The sequence below is a fragment of the Carya illinoinensis genome, chromosome 10 (genome assembly GCF_018687715.1).
Source record: "Carya illinoinensis cultivar Pawnee chromosome 10, C.illinoinensisPawnee_v1, whole genome shotgun sequence".
Classification (NCBI taxonomy): Eukaryota; Viridiplantae; Streptophyta; class Magnoliopsida; order Fagales; family Juglandaceae; genus Carya; species Carya illinoinensis.
In genome coordinates, this window is record NC_056761.1 from 7393469 (window position 1) to 7400659 (window position 7191).

Below are 7191 nucleotides of genomic sequence, written 5' to 3' on the forward strand. Positions count from 1 at the left end.
TTGACTTCTTGTATTATACTGTAGATAGGTGAAATATTCTTTTTAGAAAGGGAATTAAAGTTACTTCTAAATCATTTAGAAAAAAGGGTTTGAAAGTAAAGGGAGCTAACTTATTTATAAAAAAAATAATACCTGAAATCAAGTCTCCCCATCATTATTCATTAGCAGTGCTGTAGGTTGGGTATTGGCTCGGGTGGTTCTAACACTAATTTGTAATCACTTATGATGTGTATATATATATATATAATTTGTCACAGCCATATCTAGTTAACAAAAATAACTAGATATAATTCCATTTTTTCCCCCATTAACGTTATGCTGTCAGTCCTCTGATGACCTATTATGACAGACGATATCAGTGATCATAACGGATGACAGTTTCCTCTGGTTGGTTGGTGATATGATTAATAATTTAGGACATCGTAATTTTTTTTTTTAATTCAACCACTTTTATTTACCTTGGGGCCTAAAGCTAGATCATTACAGTATATATGTACGTTGTTTGTATTTTATTGATCATATTTTTGCTCTTCGCCATGATGTTCAGATAGGACAACATACAATATGGACTGCATGATCGATGAGATGTTGTACTCTTCCTATTATATATATGTGTGTGTGTGTGTGACTATATTAATTAATTCTAGTTCGGCTATTATTACAATTTATATTACAGCTGCACGTTCCACCTTCCAATTTCATATTAACGGTCCATGTATGTACTTTTGCATATATATTATATATAAGTATTTATTTATTTGTATATAAATACATAATATACAAATATAGCCACAATTCGGTTTATTTATATATACCATCTGGAAGGAAAGGAACAACGTCAGACTCTATATGGAATCCAAAATTATTTAGCAAATTGGAGAATGATCTATCTACTGCATGCACGAGATGATCAACTTCTGTATTAAAACCAAGTTAGTTGATCTCTTTATCAAGGTAATTTGGACCATCTCCGCATAATATATATTAGTCTTGCAAGGAAGTCGGGGATTAAGATCTAGTACTGGTCTAGCTAGCTAGCTGTCTCTTGCTTGGTTGTCTACCATACATGTTCGATCTTTTCAGGTAAAGTGGCTTTATTGGTGCTGATGCTTTCCATGCTATCCATGCTTGCTGATGTTGAAGTGCTGGTTGAGTATTACTTTGCTTGTGTTGGAACTACTGCTGTCATTTATTGTACGTGTTGCTTTGGCCGGATTGCTGGAACTCTACGTAGTGCCAGTGTTAATTGTAATTCGCACACGATATTCACCATCTGATCACTATCATCTGCTGCCACTGCTACTACTTGCTGGAACCTGCTGGCTAACAGCTAGGTGCCGGTGCATGCTCTCCTTGCTTCCAAGTTGATCTAATTTGTGATCTTATCAAGTTAGGCTTTGTCCTTCTAGTACTCGAGGGTTCTTATATATAAGGCTGATGCATGCATCATGTATTCTGTCTAGGTAGGAGTGCTTGGTATACTTCTAGATCTGTATAACTACACTATCATTAATTAATATGATTTCTGATTAACAATATTTTATCTTACGAACCGGAAAATTCAAGAAAGTACTCCTGAAAGCACTGAGATAACAACATAGAGAAGAAGCAAATACTTTCAATATGGGAAGTGCAATGGTACACTACACATGAGATCTTTCGCTTTTAATTAGCAGAAAACAAGGGGAGGGGCCTGCCGGGTTAATATTTGGAATTTTATCCTGAAGTTATATATGAACTTGTGATATTCCAGCTTCCTTAATGACAGGAAAGATGCCATACATGCTTCTGCTGTAGGAAAGCTACGTACAATTCTCATTCTTGTTAGTATTTGAATGGGGACATATTGGATGGTCTCTTAAGAGTCCATAAGGTGGAACCTAACTAAGTAGAGTTGAGGTTGATCAGACCGAATTCATAGATTCTAGTAAATTGGTTGAATGGATATAGCCTTAATTCTTAACTGAGATGTAAGGGAGAATTGGGAGAGAATCTTATAAAGCCTATATCAAAAGATTTGGTTCTTTCAGTACTTGAACACATACATTTCCAAAGAAGTAAACCAAGAAAGATCTCGTCAGCCAAGTCATCATGTTATAGGAACTCTTAGGGTCAGGATATTTAAAATATGATCATCTCATTATATCTGTAAATAGTAATAAAATAATTTGAATTAAAATATTTTAATATTGGGTTCTGAGAAATGCAAGAGAAAAATTTGAATAAAAATATAAAGTTAATTAAAGAATTGTTTGAATGTAATTTTTTGATATTATTTTCTTTGATATTATTTTCGTTTTGAGATTTAAAAATGTAGTATCGTTTTTTGTATTTTGTTTGGGAGTTTGAGTGATTAGGTAATCATGATTATATAAAAAAGTTAAAAATCTGAAATTGAAAGTACTGTTTTGTGTTTGAATGATGTTTGATAAGTAAATATTTGAAAACAGTTGTATTGATTATTATTATGTATTCTTTTGCTACAAGTGAGAGTTTATTGATAAAATTTTGGGCTTTGTCTTCTTTTTCCAAAAAAAAAGGGGGGGACGTATCCGAAGATGTCATCAATTTTATATGCATGCATGTGGCCATACCATATCATGATCATAAATTTATGTATCCATACTTAGGGTTTCGAAAATGAGTATTTAAACATAAAGTAGTGATGATGATCAGCGATTGAACACCAAAATAGAATTGCAATTAACAACTATATTGATTGGGTGTCTAACTTTTAATTAATTAGATACGTGCTCCTTGATCCGTTGCATGTATACCATGTTCATGTCTTGTTATATAGACTATACATATATATAAACTGCTTGATCAATATGAACATGCATCAAAACGTACCGGACACGTAATAGCAGTAGATGATCATGTGACAAAGGTAAAACAATAGTAGTCGTACCTTTTCAGTCCCTTTTTCTGAAAGCATGCATGAGATGGTGAATGATATGATATATAGATATATATTGAGAGACCGCACACATATATTATCAGAGACGGGCATGATCCGCATGTAAAGTACCAGCGGCCAAAAGTACGTACAACTACGCTTACGCTTTCATAACTGTCCCGTTGGCTTGTCTTGAGAATTTGTTTTACAGTGTAGATGGTTCTAGTGTTCCAGATACTACCACAAAAATCAAGACAAAAATGCACATTCCGAGAGAGAGACAGACAGACAGACAGACAGAGATGAGAGAGAGAGAGAGAGAGAGAGAGAGAGAGATCAGAGATTTTCGTTTTCGTTTCCAAAATGTTATTACGAGGCATGGCTGGTTCTGGTTGAGTTGAAAACTCAAGAAGCCATGACAGCTACCATGGACAAGCAGGTGTGTGGCATCTGTCATGTCATGTATGTATGTATGCATAAGTACTACTATGTGTCTGTGGAAAGCCAAATAATTATAGCTTCTGAATGCAAAATCACCCCAGAAAACTGAATTGGTCTAGGTCTTCAAAATCAACAACAAAACTTCTCCATGAGATCAGAAGATACAAGAAATAAAAGAAATATAGAATATTGGGAGATCAATACCTGCTGGAATGCATTTGTAGGGTATGAACCAGTACTGATAGACATCCTTAAAAAGATGCGAAAGTTTATTCCTTTGTCGGAAGTGAGTGATTGAAGCTGCAGGATGACCTGATAGAACCCTATTATCTACGAAGCTGAAGTGGATCAACGAGATTTAAATTTCTCGTTGATTCTAGCTAATAATCCTTGGCTTCCTTGAAAACCCCTTTAAAAACTTTTCTGTTTTAGCTATAGAATCAATCTTAATATTACTCACATATTCATAGAATAAAATCAAGAAAATTGATCTGAAGCGGGTGATCTATATATATATATATATATAAACCATATGGGTTCCGCCAAGTATATAATTCTCCGCACCTATGTGTCTACATATCTGAATTTGTTGGTGCAAGATTCAGTACTCTATTGTCTAGACTGATTGGTTCTAATTACCAGATCATGCTGGCAGCTTCAACCTCTCAAACCAACAAACCGGACAAGTGAGATCCAAGAACCAGAAGGATGAATAGCATCTGGACTTTGTTGGAAACCACCTGTAAGGAACACTGGAAGAACCAAGAAGCTTAACTCTCCCATAATTAATATCGCCAAAAGGAGGCACGAGATATGCATGCTTTAGGGGCGCTTCTCGTGACTCAAACCTAGATCATCTCCATCTATATATAAATATATGCTTTTGTTATGCATCTCTCTGGCTCTCTATTCCTCTTCTTGTACCGTGCTATGGATGAAGTATTCAATGGTGGGTTTGGCCTTTACAGCTATTGACACTGACCTCTCTCTCTCTCTCTCTGGTTTGTATTAGTTTGCAATTATAAATTACATGAACAGAGACCAGTGTGTGCTGTCAGCAGTTTGGTCAGAAACTAAAAAGGTCAAGCGCTCGAATTAGCTAGAGACTACAGTATTGTTTTTAATTCCTTTATCATGAATAAATGGTTTAGTGCTGCTTTACATGTCAAAAATGTTGTTGGTCTTAATGTTACCATAAAGATTGAGTCCTTAATTGTAATCAACTTTTTCCTACTTCATAAATGAGGATTCTTTAATAAATTACAGGTGTCGTCTTTCTTTGAAAAATAGTACTGAAAGTATTTGCGTCCAGCCCAAGGTGGCATATATATATCACTAGAAAAATGGATTTTTGTGATGAAAATTTAATGACCAAAAGATTATTTCCAACGAAAACGTATATATATATATATATATACATGGGGTATATAATAAATAGTTGCTTTTATTCTTTTTCTTTTTAGTGGACGTTATAAGCAATAAAAATATGCTACTAGGTATACCTAAAACTTACCAAAAAGTTATCCACCATTTGACATATAACTTGGATCATCACTTTAATCTTGAGCATGATCACTAACTATCAAACTGATTCATGAAAGTATATATAGCTTGATATCTTGGCCAACTTTTAGTTTTGGAATTGCTTGTTTGCTGAAAATGATTTATATCTTGGTACCCGGCCGGCTTCCCTTTGTATTTATGTCCTCCACCCAAATTAGTAACGTACCCCGGCCAACCCATGCATTGCAAATGGTAACCTTTTGGTGATTGCTTTAAATTCGTGTACTGCACCGTATCAAAAGCTTAGAAAATTTTGGCCCAAACTAAGAGTTGGCCGGTATTGGTAATGAAGTAGGGTAGGTTTCTCGAGTCATTAATTACATCTGCAAAATGCAGCTGGGGAAAGCGGGCAGCCAGTTTCCATGAGCCCAGGCCCCAGTCAAGACGCCAGCTTGGGCAGTACTACTACAGCTTTACAAGTACACCAATAATATATTGCCATTATTTTTTTTTCTCACAAGCATTACAACTGTTTCATTATTTATATGAAGGGCATCATGAATCATCTTTATACGTTGGTAATTGCCTGGTGGAATCGGTTGAGGGTGTCTCTCTCTTTTGTCTTTAGCTTTGGTGGTTCTTCTGTCTTTGGACCAACCCTAATGGAAGGGAAAGGACCACACCTTTTTTGAATGGTAGGGTTTGATTATTAATGGATATTTTCACGTGTTTTCTTTGTAAGTTAGCTCAGTGAATTGAATTATCTCAATTGATCAAGGTAGGTGTGGCAATGGTACTTATGAATAAATGAGTCAAAATTTCGAGCTCTCTCTCTCTTCTTTTCTTTTCTTTCCATTTTTTTCCCCCTTATGTACGTTTTCCTTTACATTTGGTCCCACTTGTGTTTTATTACTCACCCATCCTGATGCTTTTTGTTTGTCCCAACTTTTCGGTTTCTTTTTAAGGGTACTGATGCAGATTCATGTGGATTGCATCATCGATCTCTAATAAGAGTTGGTGAACATATATACCAATATTCAGAGAAAAACTATCGAGCCTCTGAAGAAAATCAATTAAGTTAATTCTAGTTTTAACTATGTTTTAACCATGTATAGGAAGAGCTTTTCATCTATGAAATATATATATTGAAGAAGAAAGTGTACTACTTTCCTAGACAACCTGCTGCACTGGAAAGGCAACTGTACTTTCTGGTTTATGCAAGTTGCGAATTAGGAAAATTGCTGCTAAGCTGATCTGGTCCATATATATATATTTATATATATATATGCCTAGATATATGTGATTTCTTGTGGTTGGTCTACAGGTTTCATTTTCCAAGTTGATCTTTGGCCTTATGAAACTTTCGTGGGAACAAGATGATCAAGTGGCATGGCCACATGCATGCATGGGAACAAGAAGGGTGGGGGGGACAACGTGTGCCTGCATTTGCTCGGCATTTGTCTGTCTTTTGACCTTTACATTCATTCATTCATTGGGAAAATGGATGTGTAGCTTGTCCCATCTGCCTCATTTCTTTCGAATATTGGTCATGGAATCTTTTTCTTTACCATGCATTGAAAAGTATGAGAAACTACAAATAGGGATATTTTAGTGGTTAATGGAAGGAGACCTTAACAATCTAAGTCAAAAAGAACTCCGGCTAATTGGTGAGAAATGGTTATTGATGGGAAGTCCACGAGTTTTGGCAGGTGTAATTAAAATTATCAAGTTTTCTACGTTTAACAACCAGTAGGGTCCAGCCAATGGGATTATGTTTCTATGTTTCCTATGTTGCATGCTATGCACCAAAATAAAGGGTACATACTTGGGTCTATGAATTACATGCCAAACATGTTATATATGTCACATTTAAGATGCACTAATGATCTTATCATGTGATTAAGATGCATTCCTGAGACAGATTAGTACTATGATTACCTACTACCACAAATTAATTGGACATTTTTACCCTCTGCATCCCAACATCAACGAGTTTTCTGTTATCATCATTGATTTTGGTTTTCTCAACCCAAATAATTGATTGAAACAAGTTTTCAAAATATATATAGTCACAGAATAGGGACACATCATACTCTCGTCCTATCATAGAATGTTACGTCAATACAATCAGTACATATGTAAATAATTTTTTAAGTATACATCATGTTGTGATAAAGATGAAAATACCATGTCATTCATATCCTAGAAGTACCTAATAATTTTTTTAAAATGATTACGTGACTACGCCCACCAATATATACCATCGCCAAAGGTTAAGGCTTCAAAGTAACATCGCCAAAGGAAGAATATTGGGAAATCATCCAGAAGATCGATGACCAAGACAGTGT

General features: G+C 35.2%; 2 long non-coding RNA genes across 2 annotated transcripts; one reads left to right on the forward strand and one right to left on the reverse strand.

Annotated features, from left to right (window-relative positions):
* Positions 1-786: 786 nt before the first annotated feature.
* LOC122280086 lies at positions 787-3990 on the reverse strand. The gene is made up of 2 exons (XR_006229728.1): positions 3545-3990; positions 787-1498 (listed from the first exon to the last, which is right to left on the reverse strand). It is a non-coding gene; the product is annotated as an uncharacterized LOC122280086 (long non-coding RNA).
* On the forward strand, positions 2997-4233 carry LOC122280087. The gene is made up of 2 exons (XR_006229729.1): positions 2997-3338; positions 3983-4233. It is a non-coding gene; the product is annotated as an uncharacterized LOC122280087 (long non-coding RNA).
* Positions 4234-7191: the final 2958 nt, after the last annotated feature.